The 8,869-nt window shown below is 34.7% G+C and overlaps 1 protein-coding gene across 1 annotated transcript in view; it reads right to left on the reverse strand.

Moving 5' to 3' along the window:
* Positions 1-8,869, reverse strand: part of CNGB3 (cyclic nucleotide gated channel subunit beta 3) — a 243,675-nt gene that overhangs the window by 147,502 nt on the left and 87,304 nt on the right. The gene's annotated exons all lie outside the window — the stretch shown is intronic.

Here is an 8,869-nt window from a genome sequence, read left to right on the forward strand (position 1 = left end):
ACCGACAGAATGGGAAAAGATAGTTGCAAATGACATATCAGATAAAGGGCTAATATCGAAAATGTACAAGGAACTCACCAAACTTCACAATCACAAAACAAATAATCCAGTGAAGAAATGGGCAGAAGATATGAACAGACACTTCTCCAAAGAGGACATCCAAATGGCCTACAGACACATAAAACGATGCTCAACATCAGTCATCATCAGGGAAACACAAATCAAAACCACACTGAGATACCACCTCACACCGGTCAGAGTGTCTAAAATGAACAAATCAAGAGACTGTAGATGCTGGCAAGGGTGTGGAGAGACAGACACCCTCCTACACTGTTGTTGGGAATGTAAACTGGTGCAGCTGCTCTGGAAAACAGTGTGGAGGTTCCTCACAAAACTATCCATAGAACTCCCTTATGACCCAGCAATAGCACTGCTAGGGATTCACCCAAGGGATACAGAAGTCTAATACATTATTTATGATGATTGAAATTACTGTTTTTTCTTACTCCATCCTTGTCTTTTCTCATATGAACCAATATCCTGCCCAAAATGCTGTTCTACTACTTGTCTATCTGCCTTAAGTTGAGTATTGCCTTCCACTGACTTTTTTCTCCTCTCAAAAGGTGTGATGTTGAGCATCCTTTCTTATGTCTGTTGGCCATCTGTAGGTCTTCTTTGGAGAAATATCTGTTCATGTCTTCTGCTCATTTTTAAATTGGGTTGTTTCTTTGGTGTGAAGTTGTATAAGTTCTTTATATATTTTGGACACTAACCTTTTATTGGATATTTTAAAATATCTTCTCTCATCTTTGTTGCTTCTATTGTATCTTGTGTCATACACACATCTCCATTAAAATTTTTCTTTCTTTTTTTTTTTTTAGGTATTTTTGAGAGACAGAGAGATACAGCATGAGCAGGGAGGGTCAGAGAGAGAGGGAGATACAGAATCTGAAGCAGGCTCCAGGCTCTGAGCTAGCTGTCAGCACAGAGCCCAACGCGGGGCTTGAACCCACAAACCGTGAGATCATGACCTGAGCCAAAGCCGGACGCTCAACCGACTGAGCCACCCAGGTGCTTCACACATCTCTATTTTATTGTTTCTCATTTTACAACCATTTTTAGATCCGTGTTTCCTTTAGGAGTGTGAAAAGCTCCACCAAGCAGAGGCTATGCTCTGGCCACCTTCATATCCCTTGTGTCTGAATCAGTGCTTGGTATATTCTAGTTAGTCCACAAATGTTTCATGAATGAATGATAAGATCATCACTTAGCTCTGGATTAGGAGTAAAAGTATAGCAGTTCTCTGTGGTAGAGGCAGAATGTCAGAAGTGGAAAAAATCTTCCTGAAAGAACAGGAATTTTATGGTTTCATTACTTTTTTTTTTTAATCAGTAGTCACTGTATGCATAACTTTGTTTTAGGTTGGGAGTGAGGTAGAGTAGGAGAAATATGCATAAAAGACTAATAGCATATTTCACAAATGCTGCTATAGATTCAATGAATATGGTTTACAAATGGCAGAGAATAATATTATAAATATGTTATACACACACAGATGGTCATAAAAGGAAAAAGAATCATGATTAGCAAATACTATCAAATTCCTACTGTGACTAGTAATTTAATTTTAGCAGATTATTATCCATCATATCAATGTTGTTTGCTTTAATCGAGTTTTAAGGTTTATGTTTAGGTTTTAATTTTATAGTTATATGAAAGATATAAGCAACAAAACTTATATTCTAGTTTCAGGTTTGAACATATTTCTATATCATCCTTATAAAATTATTCAAATCACTGCTGAAGGATCCATAATAAAGTTTCTACTTAATAGGAATCAAGTTTAAGAAATGGTAATTTCCTTTGAAGGAACTTTATTGATGGGGTTTCAGACTTTGCCTTTGGAAGATGATTTTGGATGAGGAAGACTTTCTAGTAGTTCTCAAATTACAGTCTTCTCTGCCTCTGGGAGGGGGCATCAGTTGAAATTGTCTTTTTATCTGGCAGACTACTGGAAACAAACTAAAGTTATATTTCCTCCTACATCTACTAAAGAAAGTAACATTTAAATAATTCTTTGAGATTCCTCTTAATAAAATTCAAATAGTCTGAATACTGCATTATTTTAATAAGAGAAACTACTAAGTTATAAAAAGAAAAACTAGTTTATAGTAGATAACCTCAAGCAATAACTTGTAACAACCAGAAGTTGTTTTTTCCCCCAGGTTTTGTCAGGGGGAGTTCTATTTTTGGAGAAGATAATAAACTGGTAATAAGTCTGAAGATTGGCCAATTCCTGAAGAATTCACTATACTTGAGCACATTATATTCAGTAAGGCAGGAAAGCAGATAAATTAGGAGCTTTTTTTTTTTTTCAATTGTAAAACTTTAGAGGAAAAAGCACTGGACATCTTGTCAGGTTACCTGTGAACCCAGTTTTGGTTTTTATCTATAAAATGGAAGCTAGAGTAAGAAGCTCTTAAAGATTTGGGGACAATTCACAAGCAACTGAATATGATGACATATAAAAAGTATATGTGTAAGTTAAGTGCTCCACAAATATTTATTAATTATTTGAATAAAATAAGTTGTGTTTCTGGAGAGCACCAAAATTTAAGATACTCTGCTAACTAAAGTACATAATTTTATGGGGCAGTAAACATTTGATCTCTTCCTGTGTTTCAGGTGCTTGTCTTGCTGCTATGGGGTATGTAGAATTACCAACACATGGCGCCTACTCTGGACACATTCACATTCTTGAGAGAGAGAAGATGTATAAAAAATTACAATTCACTTCTGTAATGGAAGTGAGTAATGTTATATTAGCACCAAAGAGCAGATGACTGAGTCTGTCTAGGTGTGAGTGGACAGTAAATAGAGAGTAAAGCTCCACAGAGGAGTTAATGCTCATAAGTTTGAAGGACAAGGAATTCACAGAGCAGACATGAAAAGGTAGGACATTCTAGGCACAGAAATGGCATCCAGTTAAGATATTACAGTAAGTGACAGTATGGCCTGCATAACGTCCTTAGTCGCCATATTAAAAGATTTGTTTTTAAAATTTTAAAATGTTTATTTAGTTTTTGGAAAGATAGAGTGTGAGCAGGGGATCAGAGAGAGAGGGAGACACAGAATGTGAAGCAGGCTCCAGGCTCTGAGCTGTCAGCAGAGCCCAACACAGGGCTCCCACTTACAAACTGAGAGATCATGACTTGGGTGGAAGCTGGATGCTTAACCCACTGAGACACCCAGGAGCCCCACAAAGATTTGTTAAACTAATTTTTTTCAATTTTTAATTTTTTTTAAATTTATTTTTGAGAGAGAGAGAGAGAGAGGGAGAGAGAGAGAGAGAGAGAGAGAGAGAGAGAGAGAGAGAGAGAGAGAGACGCATGAGCAGGGGAGGGTCAGAGAGAGAGGGAGACATAGAATCCGAAGACAGGCTCCAGGCTCTGAGCTAGCTGTCAGCACAGAGCCCGATATGGGGCTCGAACCCATGAACCATGAGATCATGACCTGAGCTGAAGTCAGACGCTTAACCAACTGGCCACCTAGGTGCCCCTAAACTAATCTTTAATATTAACAATAAATATGAAGTATGTACACAATTTTCTTTATATTAAATATGTAGTAGTCAATATTCCAAAAGGGGCCAAAGACAGTGATTTTTTGTTTTTTCATTTTTGTAGGGATAGCAAAACTTAAGTTCAAAAAAATTCAAAGAAACTTCCAAATATATTCATTTTTTCTTGAGTTGATGACATTGAATATTTAATGATCTTACAAAATGGATTTATAGCAACGTATACTTAGAGGAAATTTTCTATCATACAATATGTATAACACTCTAGAAATATTTGCCAGTGTAATTTTATGTGATGACAAATTTAGAGTATTTAGATTTTTTTCAGTCACCTGCAGGTGTAATGTGACTAGATGAAATGCAGCTCAGCTAATACGAAGAATTTCTAAAACTAAAGTAATTTTAAATATAGTGTTTCATTTAGAAATATTCTGTTTCTCTGATTATAACATTTGCATTGCTTTTAATTTATAATTAAAATGCATGAACAGCGAATTGTAACAGATATTAAGGGTAAAAATGCCTTCAGGAAATTGTTAATAAGTAGTGGCATCTGTGACTAATGAATGCTATATTGGTTTAGACTGTGACTAATAGAATAAATGTTTTGAAAAAAATCCTTATGTTAGTATTTTATAAACTGTAATCAGGTCGTGATGGATCTGTTATGTTATTATGGACGGGGTAACTATGTGACGTTTCCTCATTCTTTTACATTATTTTGAAAAGTTGATTAGCCTGCTGCAATATTTGTTTCCAATTATGGACTATCAGTGTTCATTTATTTATTTTTTAATCATCTAGTGAGCTAACTGAAAGCACTTCAGTTAATTAAACATCATGATCTACTGTTATATAAGGAGATTAACAGTACAAGTTGTAAAGAAGATTGTCTATATACAATCAGCTCTCTAGTTAAGCCACTTTTGACTGGATTTTTTTTTCTATATTCTAAATTTATTGACAATCTGAGCCTAATGTTTTAGGAATTTTTGAGCTATTATAGAATGCTCTTAGTTCTAATAAAAAATACATCTAACTAGTGAAAGTGGTTTTTGGTTCATGAATAATAGCTGTTGGTTATCTTAGTAATAAAAGCCAATGCATATACAAGGCAAATACATTAATCTTTGACCCACCATGTGAATGTTATTACTTTTTAATACTCAAATTTACCAATGATGAAAACTTTGTTGGTCTCTCAGTTTGAGATATAAGTATAATATATGGCAGTTGAAAATCTTTGGAGAAATATTATTTGTTCTTTATTTAGAAGCCAGAATCCATTTCATCCTTGGGTTTTAGCCTCATGGTTCCTACAGTCTGCTGAATGTTTAATTTTGAATGTCTTATAATCACTTTATGATCAACCTGCTTAAAAACAAATTTATCTTTTTTAGTACCAATCTAGTAGCTCCTTCTGACTTGCTGTATTTGCTGGAGGCATTATCATTTCTTTAATTCCTCCCTTATACTTATTATATGAATTAGTTGCTTGTTTCTTAGGTTCATTCCTTATGATTTCTGCTCCTTATTTTTTCTTGTTCTATCTCATTTCACCACCATACCTAAACACTTAGAGAATGCTTTACTATTGTAATAACTTCTTGGTTGGCCTGAAGAAACTGCAAACAAGGCATTTGGTATCCAGATGCCTAGTTCGCATGTGTGGGGGGGAAATAGAAACCCACCCATGAAAGACAATGAGGAGTCCAGCAGAGCAGTTGCTTTAAGTAATGTTGTCCATATTTTTCTGTAATATCAAAGAGGTCACTGGTTTCATTGCATGTAAGTTTTTAGATTGTTTTATAAGTATCTCTCATGTTGAATTTCCCAATATACTTGTTAGAAAATTTAAAAGATTTTGAAATAATTTAAAATTTACAGAAAAGTTACAAAAATTCTGTAAATACATCAGTGTCTGCTTCATGAAGATTCCCTCGTAGGATCACATTTTACATTTTACCACATTTATTCTCTCTCTGTCTCACCATCACTCTGTACATACAGTAATTATCATTAGTCATTTCCTGAACCATTTGAAAGCAAGCTGCAAACATGTGCCATCCCTCCTAAGTATTTTAATGTGTGTCTCCTAAACAAAGACACTCTTACATGATTGCATTCAAACCTCCAAATCAGGACTTAACATTGACATAACACTGCCATTCAATCCAAAGTCTTTTTACATTTTCTCAGCCATGTCACTTTTCCCTTTCTGATCCATGATTCAATACAGGATCACAAATTGCATTTAATTGTCATGACTCTTTCAGTGTCGTTCGATCTGGAATGAGTCCTCTGCCTATTCTTGTCTTTCATGACCTTGACAGTTTAAAAAAGTACCAGCCTATATTTCCATAAGATGATGTTGTCTATTTTACACATCCTTGTCAAATTAATATTTCTGAAAAGTTTAATCAAATCTCTCAGATAGTACAAATCTAACTCCATATGCTTACTGGTGAGTTTAGAGATCAAGAAGTTTCCAAATATTGTTTTGTCACTCATATATCATTTATTAGATATTGCCACATATTATGCTTGTGTTCATTGATTTGTTGATTCATGGGTTCATTTATTCAGTAATTAAATAACTTGTTAAGCATCATAGACATTAAAGGCCAGTCACATTATATGCATTATTTCACTTAATGCTCACAATTCCTTATGATACAAGTTTCATTATTGGCCTCAATATTAAGATAAAAAATCTGAAACTTTTTAAAGGAGTCAAGTAATTTGCCCAAAGTTGCAGTTAGTAAACTGCAAAGCTGGGACTCTGGTACCAAAGCTATAATGCTTTGTGAACTTATCTACTGAGCACTGGAGATGTAGAAATTGAGATTTCCTGTTCTCCAAAAACTCACAGCTTTGTGGAGAATATGGGTATACAGATGAATAGTGTTAAGTATTTAGATGTAGGGAATATAATTCCCTTGTTTTGAGTCCTGGCAGTGCTTTGTAATACATAGGCATCCAATATGTCCTGTTAAATAAGTAAATGTATTAATGGGGAAGGGTTAAAAAACACCCTAATTAATTAATTATATGTAAGATTTGCAAATGTGTTTTAACTTTAAGTCTATTCAGTGAAAATAGCCTACTTTTAAAACTGTATGTAATTTTAAAACAATCGATACTTTTACAAGTAGTTGCAAACTGTCTCTACATAATCAAATATAGAAAATCTGTATGGTAAATTATTAAATGAGTCTTCTTGTGGGGATCTTATTATCTGAGTTAAATTACTGCACTTATTTCATAACATACTTTCTAAATTCTCCACCTCACCCTATTTCTGTAGCATACTACCAGCTATGTAATTTTACTTATGTAAAGTTTCTGTTATCCTCATTCCTGATTTCACAGAATAATTGTAACTAAAGTATTTACAAATGAGAACTAGTCCGTTCCTCTGTACTTAGGTAGTGTCCCAGAAAGGAAGTTACTTTAATTATTATGGAAATCTGTAATAATGAGCTCACTTTGTCATCTTAACATTTAGATATTTAATATACTTAATATTTGAATAAAGTTAAAATGTCAATGTAAGTTGTTAGAAAGAGGCATAGTTACTTATCAGGGAAAATGGAGTATTTGAAATTAGAGAACACGAACTGAAGATACAATTGAGCATTTACTGTGTGGATTTTAGCAACTCGCAACTTACATGTTAAAAAGAGATAAGCATGACTCCTTTATAGTATCCCCTTCCATAAAAATCTTTTGATATAAAAAAAACCCTTAAGCCACTTACAACAAAAAACAAAACAGAAACAAAAAACAAAATCAAGGGTAAGACAGTTAACTGACTAAGCCGGCCAGATGCATTTCTCCTAGCTTTCTTAAACACACTGTGTATCAAGGTAATCAAATAATTGATAAGGTTCAACCTCTCTTCATATAAGTATTTTAGCTAATAAGTTAAAAGAAACTTACGGCATAAAAAAGTAAATAAATTATCTATAACTTGTGATAATGATCTATAACTTTGAAAATACTTGACAACAGAACTTTTTATAATTATAAATAATAGGATAAAAATAAACATTATCACATTCTGAGCACCTTATAGCAGGAATGTTAAAAATAGGTTATGTTTATAGATATAGTTATATGTATATGTGTTTATATGTTTATATATAGTTGATAATCTTGTTAACCATTGTTATAATACATTAGGATAATTGCTTTAACATTAATTTCACCAAGACTTGCTTAGTATTTATTATAGAGGACTAGTAACTTTTTCTGTAAACACATATGGAGACTACAATGAAATACCACTGCCTACTCACCAGAATTGGTATAGACAATGGATACCCTTACACATTAATGATGGGAGTATAAATACTGCACTAACTTTAGAAAACTCTTCGTCAGTTTCTAACATAGCTAAACATATCTACTCTGTCGCTCAATAGTTCCACTCTAGAAACAGACCCAAGAGAAATGAAATCTTATGTCCACATAAAGACTGGTATGGTAATGTTTATTTTATTTTTTTAAGTAGTTTATTGTCAAATTAGTTTCCATACAACATCCAGTGCTCTTCCCCACAAGTGCCCTCCTCCATCACCACCACCTCTTTACCCGCCTCCCCTTCAACCCTCAGTTCGTTTTCAGTATTCAGTAGTCTCTTAAGTTTTACGTCCCTCTCTCTTCCCAACTCTCTTTCCCTCTTCCCCTCCCCATGGTCCTCCATTAGGTTTCTCCTGTTCTCCTGTTAGACCTATGAGTGCAATCATATGGTATCTGTCCTTCTCTGCCTGACTTATTTCGCTTAGCATGACACCCTTGTGGTCCATCCACTTTGCTACAAATGGCCATATTTCATTCTTTCTCATTGCTATGTAATACCCCATTGTATATATATACCACATCTTCTTGATCCACTCATCAGGTGATGGACATTTAGGCTCCTTCCATGTTTTGGCTATTGTTGACAGTGCTGTTAGGCACACTGGGGTACATGTGCCCCTGTGCATCAGCACTTCTGTATCCCTTGGGTAAATCCCTAGCAGTGCTATTGCTGGGTCATAAGGGAGTTCTATGGATAGTTTTGTGAGGAACCTCCACACTGTTTTCCAGAGCAGCTGCACCAGTTTACATTCCCAACAAGAGTGTAGGAGGGTGCCCGTCTCTCCACACCCTTGCCAGCATCTACAGTCTCTTGATTTGTTCATTTTAGCCACTCTGACTGGTGTGAGGTGGGATCTCAGTGTGGTTTTGATTTGTGTTTCCCTGATGATGAGTGATGTTGAGCATCGTTGCATGTGCCTGTAG

This window comes from Suricata suricatta, chromosome 15 (assembly GCF_006229205.1).
Source record: "Suricata suricatta isolate VVHF042 chromosome 15, meerkat_22Aug2017_6uvM2_HiC, whole genome shotgun sequence".
Taxonomy (NCBI): Eukaryota; Metazoa; Chordata; class Mammalia; order Carnivora; family Herpestidae; genus Suricata; species Suricata suricatta.